Genomic DNA, 25,654 nt, shown 5'->3' with positions numbered 1-25,654 from the left:
GACAAATTGAGAAAGTGGTGAGTCTATCTCTTAATGGGACAGCAGTTCATCCTTTTGTTCTTAATATGAAGTACCACATATCTCAGTCGTATGTTTTAATATTCTTCATATTAGCTCTTCATAGTATTCTTTATTGGAGGAAAAATAAATGTCTTTTACTAAAAATAACTAAAAATCATTGATCTAGTATTAATATAATTGGTCAATATTAATATAATTTTTCTATTAATATAATTGGTCAATATTAATATCAGTTTTCTACTGTTATGGAATAATTCTAGATTACGGACTCAAATAATGTTGGGTTTAATAATAGTTTTGAAGATTTTTATTAATCGGAAATTAGTCAGTGAGTATATAACAGAGTGGGACATAGTATAACTATATGTCATTGCCATAATCAAAGCAGTCAGGCGGTATCCACTATATATCCAATTAGTCAACAATTTGAATGACATCAAATTTTCACATCTCCTAAAAGATTGCTAAATAAAAATATCTACATATTATGTACATCTTTTATCTGTTAGCTTATTATACATAAATTAAGAAAATGCTTTTTATCTTTTATAGGGCAATGCCAGTGTTTTAGGGCTCTTTTTGCCTTATTACATCATAAACACTTTAACAGCAGCCCAGTATAAATTATTATCTTTTTAGTATAAACAAAGAAGTTCAATCTTTATGAGATCAATTAACTTTCTCAGGGTCAGACAGCACAAAAAAAAATGTTTCTGGTTTCCTTCAGTAGATTTTAATATCCTTAGCAACACTTTTTGTACACTTAGCATAGTGCTTCATAAGAGTGTGGAGTCAATAAATCTTCCTGATTGACTAATCTCTAAGTGAAGCTGATTGTAGCAACTCTAACCTAGTAAGATTAGCATACCATTTCCCTAATTTTATTTTTCCAGTCATAATAAAATAGTGGAGGAAATATACTGATTAAGTCCTAAAAAATGTTCTTGAAACAAATAGCAAAGAGCAGCAAAAAGGAAACTCCTTGCTCAGAGATATGAAAAAATACTTACTACCCTGAATCTCTGTCTATTTAGAAACAGTAACACATAAGATATAAATTAGATCTTGTAGAGCTCACTCCTAGGTTCAGACCTCGGGGAACACTAAGTTGTACTTTTTGAAAGCTCAAACCCATAGTAATTTTTTTAAAAACTTTTTTTTATAGTATTTCAAATGTAGTTTGACAAAATTGTCCAGGAAGGCTTGGCAAAAAATAGTAATTGATGTGTTGTGTTTTTGAAGAGACTGATGTGCAAAGTATAAGAAAAGTGTGAGTATCAGTCTGCTCCACTACTATTAACCTTGTCTTTTCAAGGGAAATAAGCGCTCAGTCACCATGGCCTATAACAAGTAGACCTCTTGGATTCAGGCCCTTCTTGCTGCTAGTTCAGAACTGAAACACACAAACATATTACAGGAGGCTGAATGATGATAAGTATTTTCAAAACAACATATTTAAACCTATAATTCTTAGTGTTGCAGGCACTAGGCTCTTATCCTCATAATATAGCAAACAAGTAAAACTTATAATCCCAAAATAAATTTGAATTGATCTCATTCAAAATAATGGCAATCCAAAAGAAATTCTATATTGAAAGGATTCTATATTGAAAGGCTAACATATGTCAACAATTACCCAAAAAAAGATCAAAAAGTAAGACAACTGAAATTAATATACACAACAAAAAAAATGTTTTCCATGGATTCTGTGAAATACAGAAACAATCAGAATTCAAAGGAAATACAATAAGAAAACATGATTTCATGAAAACTGAACTGACAGAGCCAGGAGTAGACATGAAGAGAAAAGTAAATAATAATAGAGAATAGGTCAGTCACAAAATAATTAGAAAATAAGCTCTGAAAAATGAAGTCAGGAACTAGAAGAATAGACTTGACATAATGTAAGCAGACTATGACATAGAAAAATAAAACATTCAAAGTGATTAGGAAAAAATATGATGCAAAAATTTAAATCAAATAAATATTAAATGATTATTTAAAATCAAAGTACATTTTTCTAAAATAAAGGAATACTTATATTGATAGTTTGAATACTATACAGTATCCCAAAAGGATAAGTATTACATGATAGCAGAAAGATACATTTTACACATGTATGCGTGCACACACACACATACACACACACATAAATCTGAGACAAAATATTAGCAAAGTCAAAATTATAAAAAGAGAGAATGCTCTAAGACTAACATATTTATTCCAAAATTGAAAGATAAATTAATCTTAGAAAATCTATAAATGCATCTTACCACATTGATTAAAGCAGCATCTATTTTACAGGTGCAGAAAAAGCTTTTATAAAATTTAAAATATATTCATTTAAAAATATCTTACTGTCTTAGGGGGTCCTTTCTTAACCTGATGAAGAACATCATAAAAGCCTACAGAAAAACAACACAATAAATGCAGACTTGTTGGAAATATTTTTCTCTAAATCAAGGTTGTTAAGTTTGCTCACTATCACCATTTCCAGTAAACACTGAAAATCATAGCCTGTGCAGCAAAAGAAAAGATAAATTCATAAGGATTAATATAGAAAATGTTGTTTGTAGAAGATATGAAATATCCAAGGAATGTATAAGTAATTTTACAGAACTAAGAGATGAACTTAGAAGGTGGGTGGATATAAGTGAAATACAAAAGTCAATTGCATTTCCACATACCAGACACAAACAATTAGAAAGAAAAAAATTTAGAAAGGCTATTTTGTACCTTTTGGTCACCATCTTCCCATTTCTTTTACCTCTGTCCCTAGGAAACCCCACTTGTCTCTGCTTCTATGTATTTGACTTTTTTAGATTCCACATTTAAGTGAGATCCTGTAGATTTTGTTTTCTTTCTCTGCCTGGTTTCTTTCACTTAGCATAATGGTACAAACTTGCAGTTACTCTACTTGCAGTAGAGTGAACAAGACTAGAGATCTAACTTATAATGTGGTAACTATGGTTAATAGCCACATAGGAAGGATATTTCTTCACTGACTACTTTTTCAGAGTTTAAAGTTTTTATAATGCAATTACTATGCAAATGTATTATGTAGGCAATGTTCTTTTAAGTAAAATATACCTAATAATAACTAAAGGAGTAAATATAATAAAAAGAATAAGATGGAGAAACAAAATAAAATAAAACAATGGTTTCTTTAAATTTTCCTGTATTACTTCCCTGCACTTGCTCCTAAGAAAACAATTTTGTCTGAAACTAGTCTGGTAATGCATGCTTTAACAAAATTCAATTTGTGTAGCACATACTGTCATTGGTTATTTTATTTTATTTTTTAAAAGATTTTATTTATTTATTCATGAGAGACAGAGAGAGAGAGAGGCAGAGACACAGGCAGAGGGAGAAGCAGGCTCCATGCAGGGAGGCGGACTGGGACTTGATCTCTGGTCTCCAGGATCACACCCTCAGCTGCAGGCGGCGCTAAACCACTGCGTCACTGGGGCTGCCCTGTCATTGGTTATTTTAAAGAGTAATTTTTTTTTTCCCTTAGTTCAATGATCTTGATATGTACCTGGGGTAAGGAGAGGAAAACTATTTAGCCTAAGAATTCCACTTTTACATATGATTATATTTAAATCTAATGGCATTCCAGAAACTAGCAACATAATTAGGTTGGGATTAGACCAAATACTCCAAATTTACATAAACCTGGTATTCTCAAATTCCTAGAGGTAGACTTGAACTCAAGTGACCTCAGGAAATTCAGAAAAGGGAAAAGTTGAATTTCCAAGCACCCCATGATATCAGTCATAAAGTTAAAAGAGTTGTGCAAGTGCATATATAGTTTATTTTGTTTTGCTCATTATTAAAATAATTAAAAGATACAAAAAAAACAGTGAAGACATAATTTCTGGATTATGTTGGTATACTATTAGCTCATCAATTCCTTCCAAGAAAGAATCAATAGTTGGTATAGAAACAATGATTAGAATAAAACAAATAGGCCTATCTAGTCTGTAACGAGAAAAAAAAGGATAGCTTCTAATTTCAGCCATTTTCTGGCACTAAATATACGAATAAAAACATGTGTCTTAGGACAGAAATCTGTTGCCAGATTCAGAGGGAATCTACTCATCTTAGGCACTCATATATACCCTAGAAAGATGTCTATTTTGTATTCTGCTGTACTTTTTATTACTTTTAGGCATTATGGATAATTTAGGGAAAAGGTAATTCTAAGTACATAAATCCTCTGGGGATGTGATGTCACGCCTTGCATCAGAGCTCTAGTTGAGAAAGAAGGAGTTGGGGAGAAAAGTAAAAGTATGTAAATAAGATAAGGACAAAACAAAACAATGTTAGCTCCCAGGTCTCCTATGTATGGTAAAATATGAAATTTAAGCAATGTTGTAATTATTTTAGGCAAAACATGAATGCATCAAACAATTTGAGCCTTCACTCTTCTTTCCTATTTCACTCAAATTACTTGTTTGGGTCCTGGTATCATTAGAGATTGGGATCTCAAACAAACAAACAAAACAGCTCCTGAATAGTATTTATATTACAACAGTGGGCATGATGACTTGATTATGGTAAATGTTCAAATAATTTATAAATGTAAATTAACTCGTAATAGCTTGTTGTCACTGTGCCATCAATTAGCATTTTAGCAAAAGTAATACAAGAACATTAGTTAAATATAAAAAAATACTGTGCAGCCTCTCCTAAATTAATCAATAATCCTTATCACTTTTAAATAATATTTCTATTTTTCTTTGGTAAAAATAAAGAAGGCAATTTATCCTGATTCAGAAATAAAACAATAACAGAGGATAAGAGAAATTCAGGAAAATTCCAAAACAGATTATTCTCTCTTAAATAATTCAGTGTGGAAATGAATTGGGTTTAGTGTGATAATCTCCCTGAGAGATCTCTAAAATGATAAGGTATAATAAAAGGCATCTGGAGCCTACTGATTAAATTATTAATGACAAGCAAAAAAGGGTTACTGGTTCTGAACCTAAAAATCTGTCTATATATGACATTTTATTAATCCAAAAAAGAACGTGCAGGACATCTGGTTTTGTTGTAAGCTTTCTTTATATATCACAGACATAGCTTGATATGCATATTCATTAAGAAAGCATCAATTAAGCAGAGTGAGTTAAATGAAGTATGCTAATATGCAATGATTCTAAACTACCACAGGGTGGTAGAAGATTCACTTTCCACAACATTTATCTAATTGGCAGAACTAACTGCTTTGCTACACTTCTACCACATTCAAATCCCTTACTAGAAACTATATCATTGTTACTGCTCAATAAGTGTGAATAAAACCTCAGAGGCAAAATTATACTTTAGGATATGCTATACTTAAACAAAAGTCCAATTCAACTAGAAAGAATAAGTGTACATATATTAATTCGGTTCCTTTGCTTATTTTTGTATGTTTTCTCTTTCTTTCTTTCTTTTTTTTTTTTTTTTTGAAAATACAACAATCTATCTTTAATGATTAACGTAGGGAAGTTCACAAGATACTTATAACAAATTTATCATATTATTTATTTGCTATGCTATTTAAATGATTTTTTATCAAAACACTCCCCTGAAATATATCTGTATATATTATTTAAAAAGGATTTTAGAGTTGAAAAAATTAATAAATATGTGTGGCCCAACTTTATTTTTAAGGTATATAAAATAAGGGTAGGACATGTTACAAAGATCACAGATAGTTTGTGAAATAATTAACTCAATCAACTGAGTTTATTTTTTTTTAAGTTTTTATTTAAATTCCAGTTAGTATATACAGTGTAATATTAGTTTCAGGTGTACAAACAGTGATTCAATACTTCCATACAACACCCAGTGCTCATCACAACAAGTTCACTTATTTCAACAATACCTACTCCTCTGGTAACCATCAGTTTGTTCTCTATAGCTAAGAGTCCGTTTCTTAGTTTGCCTCATTCCCTCATTTTTTTCCCTCTTATTTGTTTTGTTTCTTAAATTCCACATATAATTGGAATAATATGGTATTTGTCTTTCTCTGATGGACTTATTTCACTTAGCATAATACTCTCTAGTTCCATCCATATCACTGAAGACAGCAAGATCCCATTATTTTTGATGGCTGAGTAATATTCCATTGTGTGTGTGTGTGTGTATAGTAATATGTCCTACACACACACACACACACACACATACACACACACATATATATAAAATACACATGTGTGTATACCACCCTTCTTTATCCATTCCATTCATCTATGGATGCTCACCTGGATTGTCTCCATAATTTAAGCTGTTGTTCATAACACTGCTATAAACATTGGGGTGCATATATCCCTCAAGTCAGTATTTAAATATCCTTTTGTTAAATACCTAATAGTGCAATTGCTGGATCAGGGGGTAGTTCTATGTTTAACTTTATAAGGAAACTCCATATTGATTTCCAGAGTGGCTGTACCAATAGTTCAAGAGGATTCCCCTTTTTCCACATCCTCACCAAGACCTGCTGTTTCTTTTGCTATTGATTTTTGCCGTTCTGATGGATATGAAGTGATGTCTCATTGCAGTTTTCATTTGTATTTCCCTGATAACCACTGATGTTAAGCAACTTTTCACATGTCTGTTGGCCATCTTTATGTACATCTTCTTCAGAAAAATATTTATTTATGTCTTCTGTCCATTTTTTAATTGGATTATTCATTTTTGGGTCCTGAGTTTTATAAGTTCTTTATATATCTTGGATAGTATTTTTTGGACATGTCACTTGCAAATATCTTCCCCCATTCCATAGGTTGCCTTTTTGCTTTGTTGATTGTTTCTTCGCTGTGAGAAGCTTTTTATTTTGATGAAGTACCAATAGTTTATTTTTGCTGAGTCTACTTTTACACAAATTATTAATTGTATTGAATTATTGCATATATACATATATGAAGTCATCAAGAGACTTTTTCAATCATTGTATTTAAAGACATGTAGCCAATTGGATTGATGACAAATGCATGTAGTGAGGAATGTCTTCAATGTCATTATTTGTTAGGCATGTTCATAATGGGTTAGTAAAATCACTGACATACTTTTATGTCATGTAGGATTTGGGTAGCAATGTTTTCTCTTTTTACAAGGTCAAAAGACAAATTATACATACTTAACTATCTACCATAATGCAAAACTATACAAAAAAGAGATGACCAGAACTAGTTTTTTCATCAATGATACCATTTCAATATTCATTCCCTTTTAAAAATAGTTCATGAATTTACTATATATACCCATTTTAAGGTTATCTTAATCTACCATGGGATTTTTTTTTAAGATTTTATTTATTTATTCATGGGAGACACAGAGAGAGAGAGAGAGGCAGAGACATGGGCAGAGAGAGAAGCAGGTTTCTTGGAAGGAGCTCGATTTGGACTCAATATCAGGCCAATGAGATCATGACGCGAGAGGCAGAGGCTCAACCACTGAGCCACCCAGGCACCTTACTATAGGATTTTTAAAGTTTTGTTTTCTTTTTCTCTTTAAGCTGTGATTCAACTTGTCTATCTAAGCTAGAATTACTGTGTTACTTCTCAAATGCTCAATAGAAGATTTCAAGTTCCATACCATTTACATTTTTCAAAAGCTATATGCAAGACATGTTTATCTCTTATTTTTATTTATATATAAATATATATCAATACACAATTCAAATTCCAATTGACATTTGGAGACTAAATATTAAAATTATTTCAAAAGTTTACCATTCTCAAAAGTATTTAATATATATGCAAATATATTTCTTTGCCTTTTCCAAGAATTCATGATTGTTCTCAATCTATAAAGAGAAAGTATTGTGCTGGATTTTAAGAAAATATTATGTGTAATTTATGTTTTACCTTAATAATTTTACATATTAATTACTGGAATACAAGCATCACAAATACTGGAACTTTTTCCATGACCCAAATCACTCTTCCAAAATACCCACTTTAATACTACATACAAAAAATAGGTATGAGAATTTTTAGGGAGGGAGTACAATGGTGAATTTTTGCCATTAAATTATATTAAAAAATAATAATAACCAGAGTGTATTAAGGGAGAAAATTTAAACACGAAAGGGCCAGTTATGATGTAAATACAGTATTCCTTGGTAAGTGAAAGATCCTTCAGAAATTGGCAGGCACATAGAAAGGATGGGAAGAGGGTAAGAAATTTGTTGAAGAGAGGTTATTGTTGAAGGAAGGGTTATCCTTAGGTGAAGGGCAGCATGGTAAAAAAGACAGGCTTGTCACGGGGGAATCTGAGAGATTTAGCATGGAGCCATTCATAAAACCAAAGAGAAAATATGTGTGTGTGTGTGTGTGTGTATTTTTTTTTCCACTTCAATAAAAAAGAATATTCAATTAACAAACTACTAATTTGAGTCATACTTTTATTTAAGATAAATATCATCTTAATGATGTAGACAGTTGCAGCACTTAAAAACTTAGATCTTGTGAAGAACTGCACAAGAGTGATCTACACAGTAGAGGTGAGAGTTTGTGCTATATTTTAACTCACACAAATATATATCAACCAATATGGGAAGAAGAAAAATGCACACTATTAATTAGAGCATGCCTGCCACACTCGTGGGTTTTATTCTACATTTTTCAGTCCCCAGGTAAAACATAAAGGGCTGACCTACTCTATATCTGAACAAGTATTGATTTGTAACACCAAGTAAGACAGCACAATCAAAGAGCAAAGTTAGAAAGAAACATCAGCTCCTTGCAGAAGATGAAAGTTCTGTTGTTAGTCACACTATTGATGGCATCACTAATGTAGTTAACTAAACTTAGAAACTAACCAAAAAGATTCATCCTCAACACATCTGCCTTCATGATTATATCTCTTTGGAAAGGGAGGCTGCTAATTATCTGGCATATTTGTGTATTTAAGATTTCTTTCTTTTTCTATTCCTTCCTTCTTTCCAAATCTGTTTTTACAAAAATAAATATTGAAGCCACATATAACTTCCTTCCACCATAACACACCCAATACCCATAGTATGTGTAGAATTTTAGACAAACTTTTTGTATTTACTAACCAGTCACATACATTTTAAAACTACAACAGAGAAAGAGCATAGGAATATATTTCAGAAACAAATTTACACATGCAACTAACTCATTTAATGCCCAGAAAGGGAACACATACACATATGCCAATATCATTGTCAAAATCCTTTAAAAAGCACAAAGTGCTAAATTAACATAATAAATATTCATTGGTATTATCTATTACCAGAAGTAGCACAAAGCACTTGATTATCAAGTTTTAGAATGTTTCCATTGTTCAATTGTGAGATATTATGGAGACTGAATGAAAACATTCCCTGTATTAACAAAGGGAAAATTATATTGGCTATTCTGAAAAGTCAAAATAATTAGAGGATTTTGTGCAGAAAACCTGAAATTTTTCATTCATGTTGAAATTTGAAACAAATACTGAATCGCTATTCTGGGTAAGTACTGTCTTTCAAATGATAATTTCTATTTCGTGGTATTTAAAAACTATTAGTAACATTAGAGTTCACATAGGGCCTTCAAATCAGCAAACACTATCACAGGGGAAGAAACTGGCATGTTAAGTAGATGAACAATTCCGTTCCTGAACTATTTCAAATACTCTAGCTTTTTGTGGGGGCTGGGGTTTGAACTTCTTTAAAGGATTTGTTTTTCCTTGGTGGAACTACAACTGTCCATTACTCATACAAGTTCATGCTTCTAGGATAAAATAAGAAATACATTTTCTTTCCACATAAATAGTCCTTTCAACCCTTGAGGTCACTCTGGAATCTTGAACTTGTATCCTGTAGGCTGTCTAAAGTGAATGTGGTGTGCCAGAGCAAGCTTGGGACTGAATGCTAAATTTCCAGGAATTTTGCTAACATTTAACATCAGGTTGGTAGCTTGAAATTGATCACTGCACAGTATTTTACACCATGATAAATTTAACAAACGCTACAAATCAGGCCTCCCCTCCTGCTGACCTTCAGCTGGTTATTAATAATCACTTATCAACACACCAGTGATGATATCCCATTTCAAAAGTTTGTGGGTTTTTTTTTTCCAGAAAAAGAGACAAAAGAAAGGAAAAGAGGAAAAGGAGAAAAGGTAAGGATGGAAAAATAGGAAAGCAGGAGGGAAAAAGGAAAGAATGGGGGAGGACATGATTAATTAACCTGCATTCTTACAATTCTTAAAAATAATCTTTTAAGGGTTTTTTGATATAATTTAGAAAATCATATTAAAATATAAGGCTTCTAAAAAATATCATTTGGAATATGAAATTAGTTTTTCAGTAACATTTTCTTCATCTCCTAAATGATAAAATTTTTATTTATTTATTTTTAAAGATTTTGTTCATTTATTCATGAGAGACACACACACACACACAGAGAGAGAGAGAGAGAGAGAGAGAGAGAGGCAGAGACACAGGCAGAGGGAGATGCAGGCCCCACGCAAGGAGCCTGATTGTGGTACTCAATCCCGGGACTCCAGGATCACACCCTGGGCCGAAGGCAGGCGCTAAACCACTGAGCCACCCAGGGATTCCCAATAAAATTTTTAATACTCTGTAAACATTCTTTTCAGAAGAGAGAATTATATGAAAATACATTTCAGAGAAGAAAATAAAAGATTTCCTATCAATAACCATAAATATCTTCATCCACAAGATGAGAAGGGTGAGGTGAACATTATATATTGTGAACAAAATCTGAGAATATGGTAGTAACGTTTTACATTTATTTCTATGACCACCACAGCTGTCTTCTAGTTTTGTTCTTTTTCCAGGAGTCCTCTCTTAGAATAAATTCTCTGATTGCTGTCTGAAGAGCCTTACTGAGATGTTAAATATTGTAATGTTACTACATTGTTAATTTTTTTCTTCAACAGACTTCCATCACTGTAGATTGGTAAATAATTCCTAGACTGTAGTGTATGCTCTTTGTCTATCAGCCACTGTCTCCCTTTCATTCAACATTTCTTTATACCAACATTTCATAGTGAAGTTATTATAACAACCACTGGACTGGTCCTGAAATAGACATCAATGATATATAGATGGAAAAGTCATGGTTCATGAATTAAGGAATTGATATTTTAGATAGGAAAACTGTCAAGAAAATAGATGATTATATAGCAAGGTTCACATATTAACTCACACTGTAACTCGAAATCACATATGAAGATCACTGATTTTCATTATTTTAATAGTAATTTCTCCCCAATTCTCTATTGATATATCACTAGGGAAATAAAGATAATTAACTAAATATTCCTATCCGATTACAACATGTGGGATTAATGTGAACATCTCCTGAGGATAGTACTCTTACTTGGAAAAAAAAACAAACAAACATATACTTAGCTTTACTTCTTTTCCTAAAATAAGGTCATTCATTCATTCACTCATTCATTCAGGGTGGGGGCCATGCTTATGTATCCATGTAGAAACAAGGGATAGGGACAAACTGATTCCATGTTAATATTTGGAGATTTACTGTCTTCTGTCACATATCTTTAGGAAAACTACCTTTATCATATAGGCATGGCTTACCCTGATGGAATCCCTAGTTAATTTTGACAACTAAGAACATTACATTTGATTCTTTTAACTTACACAGGGCCAGATAGTACCTTCTACATGACTTGCTTTCACCTAAAATCAAGCTATCCTCGGGTTCCCCGGTGTTCCTCAGAGGTCCAGTCTTTAGTAGGTCAGGCATGCTGTTCTCTGTAGTTCCATGCTATCCTTATACCCATTAATCTTTCTCTTTATATCACAATTCCTCTAGGCTTGGAAATGAGGCAAATTACTCTATTTCCTCTATGCCATCTCCTTTACCATAAAACATGCCAAATTCTCTGTAATAGCAAGAAAATCTTTGATCTAAACTGAACCCATGTTATACTAAATTGGGATATAAATAAATCTGAAAAATATTTGAAAACAAAAAGCATATTTGCAAAGATTTTGTCTATTATGTAATATTGTCATTTAATGTTACTGTCTACTTTTTCTCTCCAATTATCCCTTAATAAAAGTTTAGGTTAGCATGAGTAAAGTATTTACACAGAAAAGTTGACCAAAAAATCCACAATTCATAATTTAAAACTTCTACTACATGAAGTTTGGTAATTGATGGTAATTCAAATTGAAAAAAAAAAAAAAAGTGGGGAGGGACTGAAGATTTCCCAGAAAAACTAAACCCTAAGACAAATCCTGGAAACTTGTTAGGACTTATCCAGGTAAAAGGATAAAGATGTTTGAAGCAAAAATGAAACATCAAACTGTACCAGTACAGGAAAATATGAGGATTTCACTATGACCAACATGTAGGAACTGAATAATGGAGGGAAAACAGTGAGACTGGAGAAATAAGTAAGGCAAGATTAGGATATGTTTTAGATGTTATTCAATGAATGTATGTTGAAGTCTCTAACAACAACAACAAAGAGGTCTTTTAGGTAACATAATGCATTCAAGTTATATTTAAAAAGTATTTTTGAGGGAAGGAGGATGGATTTGGGGAAGAGCATAAACCTTGAGGGAAGAAGACAATAGTAAGTTAGAGTAGAAATGGAGGGGACTGGGTTTGAAATACCTACATTTAAACATATCTATTCCTCATATATTTGAATCCACCTTTAAAAAAATACAGTTAGAAATATAAGGCAATGGTTGATTGTATATTTAGTGAGAACTTCAAGAAAGACAGTTGCCTGGCATAGGGTATTAGAGAATACAAAACGCGGACTTTTGTTGTAAAGGTAATGGGAAAGGTTAATAATATTTATAATATTGACTTAAGGGAGAAAGAATATAGAACATTAACCACGATGTTAATATCCTCCTTAGATTAGATTAGCATATATTCTGTGACTTGGTCTTCCTAAAATACAATCTTGATTAGTTTATTTGCTGAGAAAGGCAATGTGCTTTCCTGTCATACTTCTACCTTTTATAGACTGTAACTCAAATCTTTTATTTTGAATGTTTATTGTGGGATACTCACTATATGTTATAGAATCATATATACCTCATGCATTAGATCTCAAGACTTATTCATCCTATAAAACTGTAATTTTGTAACCTTTGACCAACCTACCCATTTTCCCTACCTTCTAGCCCGTGGTAACTACCATTTTACTCTCTGCTTATGTGTATTTAACTTTTTTAGATTCCACATGTAAGTGAACTTATGTGATACTTGTTTTTGTGTCTGATTTATTTCACTTAGCATAATGTTCTTCAGTTTCACCCTGTTGTTGTAAATAGCAGGTTTTCCTTCTTTTTCATGGCTGAACAATATTTCAGTGAGTGGCGTGTGTGTGTGTGTGTGTGTGTGTGTGTGTGTGTGTGTGTATACATTACATTTTCTTTATCCATTCACCCAGCAATGGACATTTAGGTTGTTTCCATATCTTGGTTTGTGTAAATAATGCTGCAAAAAACATGGAGGTACACCTATGTCTTAGAGTTATTTTTTTAATGCTATTATAAATTGGATTGGTTTCCTGATTTCCTTTTTCAGTAGATTATTGTTGGAGTAAAGAAATGCAATTGATTTTTGTATGTTGATTTTAACCTCTTTCAGCATTAAATGCTCTTGTTGTGCCCAAGATTGAGAATCCAAGAAACCACTGAGGAGCCGACACCGATGCAAACACACGAGGGTTTATTTACAAGCTGGAGCTTGGGTCCAAGTATACCTGACACAGCAGAGCAGGGACTTGGACCCCGAGGTGGGTTTTAGCTTAGTTTTAAGTGCTGGTCTAGGGGATCTCCAGAAGGGGTGGAGCAATTCCTCAAGTTCTGTCTACATTTTGATATGGGGCCTTCAAGGGCATTGAGCTCAGTTCTTATTCTAATATGGGGCTTCCTGCCACTGGCTTGGGCTCTGTTCTCATTCTAATAGGGGCTTCCTGCCCTTGGCTTGGGCTCTGTTTTTATTCTAATATGGGGCTTTCTAGGAAGTTAAGCTGTAAGCTGTTTTTTTTCCTGTAACTGAAGTAATGTAAAATTCACCTCTTATTCACAGGGGCCTGGGATGGCTATACTTGTGCTAACGCTGAATTTAAAGTGGAATGGCCTTAATTTTCTCGGCCTCCACACTCTGTTTAATTATACTTACATATTCCACATCTAATTTTTTAGGCATTAGGAATACTATGTGCTTGATTTCCATGACAGTCTTAATTTTACATCTTATATCACAATGTTAAACTTTAATGCCACTTTTTAATTTAAAAACCCTAAATTAAATCATGTTTTTTGTGTATATATATTTCCCTCCTGGACTCTAAATCTCTTGAGTGCAAACACTAGGCCATTTCTTATTTAAATTCCAGGAATAGAATGCAGTCTACCACATACTAGGTGCCCAATAAACATGTACCAAATGATGAAAAATCAGGCCACAAATTCTAAAAGAAAGTCAAAGCTAAAGTATATTAAATTTCCAGGAATTATCCATTTTTTTCTTTGTATCTAAAAAATATATCAACATTCTGTGGGATATATCTACAATTTATTTTTTTTTTTGTTTTACACAGAAGAACATTGAAATAGGAACTTTAAAAAGCTAGCTGTTAAAAAAATTAAAAATAAATTAAATAAAATAAAAAGCTAGCTGTTGAATTAAAACATATCCAGAAAAAAATAAAATAAAATAAAATAATAAAATAAAATAAAATAAAATAACACATATCCAGTTTCAAAGTTAGTTCTACCTAGCCACACTTTTAATTTAAGCCAAGACTCATTTATAGATTTCTATCTTTCAAAGGAATATGATTTCTTAAACTGCTGTCAGATACCAGACACTGAAATAAATATCTCACATGTATAACTTTGTTTAAATATCCTGTAACATTATAACATGGGTTCTACTATTAGAGAAGAAAAAAATAAAGTGGAACCTAGATGCAGAGGACCTTGTCCACATCACATAACCATGGGTAAATGGAACTAAGAAGTCTACCCACGTCCATTTCACTCTAAAGCATGTGAGTTTAAATATTATGCCAAATTCAAACATTAAAATTACAAGTAAATCTATACTTGGAGGGAAAAAGTAAAGAATGGTTACACAAAAGACATGATTTGGCAAATTATATGACCATGACTTTCCAATGTCAGTTTCTAATTTTTGGTATACTACTTGACTAGGGTAGGTTTCTATATCCCAAATATATAATTAATGAAAAAAAATTATAGTTTCAGATATTTTTCTGAATAGTATCTACTTAAATAGTGTTGAAAATGATTGAAATATCACTATCTTTACATCTACTTTTAATATAGCAATTTTAAATATCTGTTTACTTACTTCACTTGATCTCACTTTAAGGATAGGGAACAAACTAGAATCATGATTTATTTATAAACACTTCTCCCAAAAATATCAGTTAGTATAATCATGTCTCCGTCATCTTAGCTGGAAAGCTTGGCTACACCTTTGGTTATTTCATTTTTCCAGCTTCTTACATCCACAAGAGCCAAACAATAACATTTAAATAAAGGAAGAGAAACCTGTCATGTTCAGGTATAACCTTCACATGGGACTTCATCGTTCAATGGATTAACCTTTGGACTCTTTTACATACTGTACAACGTCCTTCACTCCAACCTATGTTATTTTTTATCATCTGCTATTTTCCCCTGCTCTTGTTATAATCTGTGTTTCTGCCATTCCCTGAACATGTGCTACTTCATACTTCCATGCTTTTATACATTCTGTTCTCTCATCCTTGAATGCACATTTCCCACATCTCTGCCAGGAGAATACAAACTTATTGCTTATGGCACAAATTAAAGGTTGTAAAGAATATGCCTTCTGGACCAAGCAGAATTAACACTTTATCCTCTGTGAAATCAGCACTTTGCAAACACATAATACGGTCTTTAATACACTGCATTATAAATGCAACTGCATACAAAGCCATGTTTAATAATTGAATGGTACTGGAATCAGAAAGAACAATTTCTGGTCCATTTTTTAGTACTGTACCTCATTTAGTAATTAAACATTTTTGAACAGAATATTCGGTATATAATTATCTTAAATTTTGTATATTCTATGATCTGTGACAGTTTGTGGATAGAGTAGGCAGTTATATATCTTAATTTTAATGTATCAACAAAATACCAATGAATAGCTGATTAGAAATTTGTAGTTGATTAACATAAAAATTTCAAGTTTGTTAAAGCTATAAGAAAGTTTAGAAATCTAGCTAAAAAAAAAAAAAAAAGAAACCTAGCTAAATAGAAAGATTTCTAGGTTCCTCAAATGATACATTCACCTCTTACAACACTTCAAAATCTATATAAGGTTTATTTACTTATTATTAAAATAATTTTTTCTACTTATCTTGTCCCATGATGCTAAATCCCACTGTATAAATTATTACATGATTCAAATGTCTGGGTTCATTTTTTAAACAAGAGTCATGTTTTTCCAGTAATGAAATGTCAACTTCTGTATTTCATACAGTGTCAAATTTTCCATATTGCTTAAGAAAAGGTCTGAATAAATACATAAACCATGTCCTAAACTCTAAAATCTTAAAATTTATTAGACATCTAAAAGAGTGTGCCACTCACTGACAGTATTTTGTCTTCACTCTGATATTCATAAAATGACTCAAAGAATCCTTATGTCATAAAAATCTGACATAATAGAAAAAAAGAGTTGTCTGGTAAAAGACATCATGGAATTATGGAGTTAGAATGTATGTTAGTTACAGTTATGCCACTAAATTCATTATGGCTTATGATTTACCCCATTTTAACATTTCATAAGGACTTATGAGTGGATTGCCGGAAAATATTACTTATACTACAATCATGAATCATTACAGCAATACTTATCAAGTAGTCAGTTGTGACCATTGTGTTGTTAGAAACTTGTAACATTTTTGTTTTCCCTAGTACATTGGCAAATGATGACAATCCAACCTTAACAATGACTTGACTTCATCCTTTTTTAATAATCACACTTTCCTGTATTGGTTCAAACTCTTAGACTTCTATAGCAATAAGCTTCCTGAAATCCTAACTTTCTGGTTGTCCCACTGTATCCATTTAGTGTGTGTCACATTTACCTTGTCTAAGCACAATTCAAATCATGCATTCTACTCCTCAATGACCTTGAAATCTCATTGTTTATCAAATCAACTTACATGTCAGTTAATGTATTTCAATAGTTGTCCACAATGTTTCTACCATTTTGAAATATTTGAATTTTGTTAGTATTTAAGCCAGTTTTCGGGCAGTGAACCATTTTCTTAAAAGAAAAAAATCTATGCACTGAACCCCAAATAAAACACTGGAGATATACTGGGTAAAAAAAAATAATGTGGAAGATTTCTGCTTTTAGTCAAGGTAGAGTAAAAGGAACCAAATGACTCCTCTGCCTGAAACAACTGAAAAGCTGAAAAAGTATATGAAACAACAGTGTTCAGGCAGTGATTCTTGAGAGATGAGAAGCAAATAAACTGAACTCTGCACTGGGTTGAATAGTGTCCCACCAAAATCCATGTCCACCTCGAATCTGTGAATATAACCTTATATGAAAAGAGGGTCTGTAATTACAGATGGCTCATGGCTCATGTCCTCATAACAAGAAGAAATTTGGATGCAGAGATAAATGTAGATAGCACCATGTGAGGAAGAAGATGGAGATCAGAGTTACACTACCACAAGCCAAGGAGTATCAGGTATTGCCAGCAATCACCAGAATCTAGGAAGAACCAAGGGAGTATGTTCCTAGAGTCTAAGAGAGAGTTTTACTCTCCTACATCTTGATTTCAGATTTGTAGTCTTCATACCTGTGAGACAACAAATTTGTATTGTTTTAAAATGTTTAATTTTGTGGCAATTTGTTCAGCAGCCATAGGAAATTAATGTGAGTCTTGAGATTGCCACATTTCCCTTTCTGGAGAGATTCCATACCTGCAACCTGGTGAAAGAGAATCCAGGGAATTTGATAAAATCCCTCTAAATTATCAAGATTCCAGGAGGTTCAAGTCTGATGAAGTACTGGGAATAAAACAGCTTCTTAGAAGAACTATAGTAATCTATAGAGGATCCCCTTGGATCTTTACCTGAGTACTGATCAGGATATTTGCGTGAGGAAAATACTCAAAGTCCAGTAAAGAACCATAGAAAAAGAGCAGAAGTATAAACTCCTGGACCTCTTACAACACTAGAACTAGTTCATATTCTAATTCTCCAGGGTGTAATATTTGATACTCACAAAGTATTGTACAGAATAATCATGAGCTGCTCAGGAACGGAGACCTTACAGCAAACTAAACTCTTTACCTATATAGCGTAGCAAGTCTTGAGGTGACAAAAATCCTATCAAGACCCTTAAAGAAAAACAATAGAGTCCATAAGGAAGAGAAAAATAAATCAAGTGAAACTGTACTAGAAATGACGGAAATTATATAATTAGAAGGAAAGTACTTTTGAGAACATTATTAGACTTCTAGTTTCTGCTCTGAAATGTGAAAAGGTTGGATGTCATCATTCTCATCCTTCAAAGAAAAAAGCTGAACAAACAAAAACCAATGCCTTCTCTGTATCCTGCCAGAGACCAGAGATCGCAGTGTAAATCATAATGTTAAAATCCACTGAGACAGGAGAATCTGGAGAATCATAGCCAAGATCTGCTTTGGCTGGAGCAGAAGCTGTTACAGACAGAAACTGACAGGAATAATTAAATGGTAATTATGACAAATTGCAGGAAACTGAGTATGGATTAGCATGGAAGTGAAAAAACCTAAGGAGTAGGCCCCAAACTTCCCTTGAACAACCAGTGGAAACTCTGTCTGGTCATATGGAGAAAATCTGAGAAAGAGAAGTTCTTGCCTCTGGCAGAGGGGAGAGGAAAATAATAATGATGAAATATACTGAGAGTGTTCTCTAGAGCAAAGGTCTGCTCTACAAGAGAAAAGACTTTACCAGATTTTTATCCCCCTTGGAGGAAGGGCACTTTTCCAATGTCTGCCCTTGGGAGAGGTTCTGTCTCATGTAGTAGAAGAAAAGTGCTGAGAAACGCTTGTGATGCTTACATGCCAGGGACACAGACCAACAAAAGACTGAGATTTAATCACGATTATGGAATCTTTCCCCCTTAACACACACCTTACCAGCCCAGGAACAGGCTCTGCTACAAGAACAGATTACAGTTGAAAAAGCTGCAACTCTCAGAGGAGTGTTTAGGGAAGCCCGGAATCAACAGAAGAGATAAGAACTAAGGCACAGGCGAAATGTGAAGCCTCCGGCATCTACGGATATAACAAAATTAAACACCACAAACTTCTAGTCAGATTAATATAAAACCTACGAGTAAAGGGCTGTTTACCTAGTTTCTATCACCCAATACAATCATGTTTTGCTTTCAATAAGCAATTATGGGACATGTTAAAAGGCAAAAAAAGAGAAAAATCTGAAACAATAGAGCAAGCATCAGAAGCCGACTCACACCTGACACCTGACAGATGTTAGAAGACAGGGAATTTAAAATTCACTATTTAAAATAACTATGATTAATGTGTTAAGGGCTCTAATGGGGAAAAAATAGACAACATGAAAGAACAGATGGGTAATTTAAGCACAGATGAAAACTTGAAGAAAAATCGAAAGGAAATGTTAGAACTCGAAAAATACTGAAACAGAAATGAAGAATGCCTTTGATGGTCTCAAAAGTAGACTATATATGGCTGAGTAAACAATCAGCGAATCTGAAGAAAGATAATAATAGAAACCTCCAGAATGCCAAAAAGGAAAAGAAAAAAAGAAAAAAAGAAAAGAAAAGAAAAGAAAAAAAGAAAGAAAACCTTAGTATATTCAAGAACTAAGGGAAAATTTCAAAAGGCATAGCATATATATAACTGAAATACAAAAGGAGAGAGGAAACAAACCACAAGAAATATTGTAAGTAATAATGACCAGAAATTTCTCAGATTTAATGACACACACCAAACCACAGATCCAGAAATCTCAGACGACATCAATCAGGATAAATAGAAAAAAATATATCCATACCTAGGAATATAACAAAGGACCAAAAACCAAAGGAAAGCTAAAAATCTCTGAAATATGGTACAGAAGAAGACAAAACAAAACAGAAAAATGTCTTACCAACAGGAGAGCAACAATTAGAACTATAGCTGACTTCTCATTAGCAACCAGTCAGACATTGTTAAGTGAAAGACCATCTGCAAAGGCTTAATATTATAAAATTATAACTATGTGGTAGTCTGGAAAAGGCAAAACTATAGCAATGATAAAAAAAAAAAAAAAAAAAAAAAAAAAAAAAACAGTGTTTACCAGGAACTTAGAAATGAAGGAAATTTTGAAGGGGTGAAGCACAGGGCATTTTTTCAATGATGAAATTATTCTATTAAACATTATAATAGTGGCTCCATGATACTATGTATTTGTCAAAAACCATACAATTTCACAGCACAATGAGTGAACTGCATGAAATTTTTTAAAAAATATTTAAAAACTTGAGATCGAAGGATGAAATACAGAATGTGGACAAAATAATCTAACTTTAACACAAAAGGATTAATCTGCCTTACTGAAGGATGTAGGGGAAAGTGGTAACCCAAGTAACTTTGGAAACAAGTAGTCTTTAATACTACAGAAGGAACTGTCAATGAATAACCAATATACTATATATATGATAAAATTGTTCCCTATAGGTGTACTGTCTTATAGTTCTAATATCACTACCCATGTATACTGGCATCAAGTGATTAACTACTACTGATCATAGCCAGATTTCTCATTGTCGGAGTGGGAGTTTAGAAATAAAAAAGGAGAGGCAGATAGAATAATTCAGGTAGTAATGGGTTAGCATTGGGTCTAGCATATGAATCTAAGTTAGGGCTGGTCTGACAAAGTACTACAGACAGGGTAGCTTATAAACAACAGAAATTTATTTCTCACAGTTCTGGAGCACAGACAAGTGATGGCCCTCTTCCAAGCTTCAGACTTCTCTATCCTCACGTGGTGGAAGGATTGCTCTATGGGGTCTCTTTCTATTAGAGGATTAATCCCAATTATGAAGCCTCCACCCTCATGAGTTAAGCACCTCCCAAAAGCCTCACCTCCTGATACCATCATCACACTGGGCATTAGGATTTCAACATGAGAGATTTCAGGCGACACACACACATTCAAACCCTAGTAGAACTCCTGTTTAGCTCAATATAGATAAAGACAGGTTACATATAGAAGCATCTATAAAGTATGTGTCTATTCATGGTTTAGTATGCATACATTTGTATCTTTGTTCTATCACCAAGAGGGCCTAGAAAGGAAAACATCCCAGTAGCACAAGCACATCTAGCACCATGACTTCTAATATCATGGTTTTTAATATAATTCTAAACCAAGAGAAGCCATTTCCTTGGATAAATGGTTGATTCTAGACTTGGGGCAGGAAATATACGTGATGAACATGGAGCATTTTGTAGTGCCAGAAATTAAGGAAATGTTCAAATAAAAAGCCCACAATGATGGAATTCTGTCAAAGGGACACGAGAGCCAACTGAAAGAGCTTCTAAAAGCCAAAGCTGAAATAATTTAAACAACAAAATAAATAAATTATAAAGTTCTTGTCCATGAGCTTAAATAAATATCAGTAAGCCCATGATATAAATGTTGAACAAATACATGGAGGAGAAGAAACAAATCTCTTATGCAAAGTAATTTCAAATAACTCTCCATTCTGTAAGTGTAGTCTGCACATAGTGACCTTCTTCCAAACAGTACTTAAAGGGAAAATTTTAAAAGTGACTGTAGAGTCCAGAAACCTGACAAACCCTTACTCAGTCATGTCATTAAAGTCTATATTCATATCAATAAGTCATTTTTATAATATGCGTCCGTGATATGATAAGAATAGCATTTTATCTCTGTGGTCTTCTTCTAAAAAAGATAAAACCAATGTAATCAGAAGAAAAACATCAGAAAAACCAGGAAATTTTTTAAATGCCTGAAGAGCACATGTCAAAAAATGCCTGAACAGTGCACATCCAAACTTTATGAGAAGCAATGAGTGTCTGAGAAGCTGTCACAGCTAAGGGGAGGTTAAGGAAACACGACTGCGAAGTGTAATGTGTATTCTGGATATGATACGTAAAGAGAAGACAGGTATTTGATAAAAATTAAAGAAACATAAACTATGAGTTTCAGTTAATAATGTATCAATTATTTTAACAATTATGCCACATAATGTAAGTTGTTAATAGAGGAAATTAGATGTGGGCATGAGTGTAGGAAAACTCTCTGTAAAGTTATCCCTTGAACACCATAGAGGTGAAGAGCATTCACCATCACACAATCGAAAATCCATGTGCTGTTTTTGACTCCCCCAAAACTTTACTACTACTGGCCTACTGTGGACCGAAGGCCTTACCAATAACATAGTCAATTAATACTATTTTATATGTTATATGTATTATATACTGTTCTTATAATAAAGTAAGCTAGAGAAAAGAAAATGTTAAGAAATATCATAAAAATGAGAAAATTCATTTATACTCCTGTGCTATATTTATTGTAAAAAAAAAAATCTGCATATAAGTGGATCCAGGTAGTTCAAAACCCATGTCGTTCAAGGGTCAACTATACTATCTTTGTAAATTTTATATACATCTAAAAGTGTTCCAAAATAAAATTTCACTAAAATAAGAGTTAAAAAAAAGTTATTTTAGTTGCATCCTGTGTATTTAGAGGGCAGATGAAAGACTGAACAGTTAAGGAGAGAAACAGAAAATATAAAAAAGCTCAATTCAAATATATTAATACAGCGAGAGGGAACTGAATGGGATTAACACGTTACATATTACAGAAGAGAGAATCAGTGCATTTGTAGACAAAGAAATATAAACCTTCCAACATGAAAGACAGACAAGTAACAGAAGCCTTTCCTGTCCCTTCCATCGAATGAGACAGAATCTAAGAAATTTCATTGCATATGAAAAACATAGTTAGAAATGCTTTCTTTATCGCAACACATTCTTTTTACTGTCTCATCATTTAATTCGACTTGTTAACTCTGGGTTCTTCTTAAGGCCCACTCCCTGAGCCCTTGCTTTTGTGAAAACTTTCTTATCCTCCCCATCTCTTTTTATGTCCTTATGTAATATACTCTAGTTACTAAAGTGTGCACATTTTTACATCTCCTTAAACAAATGTTTTATTTGTTGAGAGTCAGGTTTTGTCTTATTTAAAGAATCTTTTTTTTTTTTTTTTTACTTTTTATGATAGGCACACAGTGAGAGAGAGAGAGGCAGAGACATAGGCAGAGGGAGAAGCAGGCTCCATGCACCGGGAGCGCGACGTGGGATTCGATCCCGGGTCTCCAGGATCGCACCCTGGGCCAAAGGCAGGCGCCAAACTGCTGCGCCACCCAGGGATCCCTGTCTTATTTAATTATATCATGCAAGGTTCTACCACAGTGTCTGCAAGTCATGAATACATCTCTTTTCTTTAAAGCAGGATTAACATGGGTTGATGCTTTCTTTCTTTCTTTATTTTTATTTATTTATGATAGTCACACAGAGAAAGAGAGAGAGAGGCAGAGACATAGGCAGAGGGAGAAGCAGGCTCCACGCAGGGAGCCCGATGTGGGACTCAATCCCATGATTCCAGGATCACGCCCTGAGCCGAAGGCAGGCACTAAACCACTGAGCCACCCAGGAATCCCTGGGTTGATGCTAAGTGTTTTTACACTCTGGCCATTTAGAGGTCAGTGGTACCCAGCTTGTACTATGTGCTTGTTTAAATTAGGACCATTATGTGACAAAAAAAGTTAATGAAAAATTAAATCTACATCCTTTGATATTAGAATTTTAATAATTTTATGCAAAAATGCACAGAACAAGAAAAATTCTGGCATAATATTCAAATTTTCTAAAAAATTTTCTATCTTATCACAGGTGAGACTGAAATGCGATTCTATTCAGATAAAGATTTACTCAGTCTGTGCCAGTTGGGCACAGTTAGGTTCTTCCGTTCTTCTGCAAACTGAAGATAGAATATTTTTCTATTGATTTTCTTGGTACAGTTGGTACACAGAATTAAAATTTTATTTGCATTTCTTAGAGATTCCCTTGAAGTTCAGAGTATTTAAAAACCTGATTGAAAACAAAAAATAAAAAGTAAATAAAATTAAAAAACCTGATTGGTCAGAATGTTATTGTCCCCTGAATATATACTGCAACATGCTATTTGCTTTATTCACCAACAAAGTAATTTTGTTGAATATTGCTACTCTATTTCACAAATTCAACAGTATGTTTTGGAGAGTTTCACATATGACAGGCCTATTTTTCCCTTTCTGATCAGAAGCAGTGAAGAAAGTTTTAACCTCTCATTTTAGATGCAATAAAATAGTTCATTTAGATCTGACTTGGAAATAATTCCTCTACTGTTTATATAATTCTTGGGAAGGAGGAGGCAAGGATAATTATGTAACTCTTTAAACCCACAATTATGCATGGTATAGGTAATACCTTAAAAAACAGTTGAAAAAATATTAAAACATCAACTGCATTTAAAAAACAATTATCCCCAAATAACAAACTACCCAGTTTCTGTAGAGCCAGTCAAAACATGAGCATTTTGCTGAGAAACAGGTGATGACTGCTTCACACTGGTTAACGATTTTAAAGTTTTTAGAGAGATTAGTGAGAAAACAGAAATAAGAAGGACTCTGGAATAGCAGGAACAAACAATCCTTACACAAGGAAAAAATCACCTTAATTTTGTGACATTTCACATACTATGATTTATTTAGTTTAAATAGATTCTTAGAATCTGCAATCTACACCATTGTCTCTTTAAAAAAAAAAAAAAGAAAAAAAAAAAAAAAAAGAAAGAAAAAGCAGAACCTGATCAGAGTATGTAGAACACATAGAATTTTTTGCTGTTTGCTCACTTTGCTTTTGTAAGCCCCTTGATTTGAAAGCTTGGAAAATATTTTTGTGCAACCTCTGCAAAAACTCCAACTGTCAGTGGTAATCTGACAGTAAACTGATTTTTTCCTAAGCTTTATGTCACGTCACAAGCTAGATCTGTGTGTGTGTGTGTGGGGGGGGGGGTTACTTTTCCCCAAAACACATAGGTCATAGAGGTCTTGTTTATATAAAGTGTGTCATAATGATTTGATGATAATTTATGTTGCATACCAGTAATAACCCAATATTTTCACTATAATTTGTAGCAGTTACAGGCTGAATATGTTACTAAAATAAATTAGTTAATAGAATTGATTGTTTCCAAAGTTGAAAAAAAAGATAATCAACATAAAAGGTGATACTAATACTGAGTTATAGCTGCATGCAGGAAGAAATGCTCAGAAATCATAAAGCTTGAATGAAGCTTTAAAGCTACACAAAAGTCAACATTTGTGTATTTTGTATAGTAGAAAAGTGCTTTAACATACATAAAGTATTTTAAATAAAATAAAAGCCACATTTAGGAAATTATATTTACTTTATATTTCCAATGAACTAATTTTAAAGGTGAAAATACTCCTTTGAGAAAGGCTAGGTTTTCTCCTCACCTTTTGATTTTATAGGTGACTATT

Source organism: Vulpes lagopus, chromosome 16 (genome assembly GCF_018345385.1).
Source record: "Vulpes lagopus strain Blue_001 chromosome 16, ASM1834538v1, whole genome shotgun sequence".
NCBI lineage: Eukaryota > Metazoa > Chordata > Mammalia > Carnivora > Canidae > Vulpes > Vulpes lagopus.
This window is presented reverse-complemented; position numbering follows the sequence as displayed.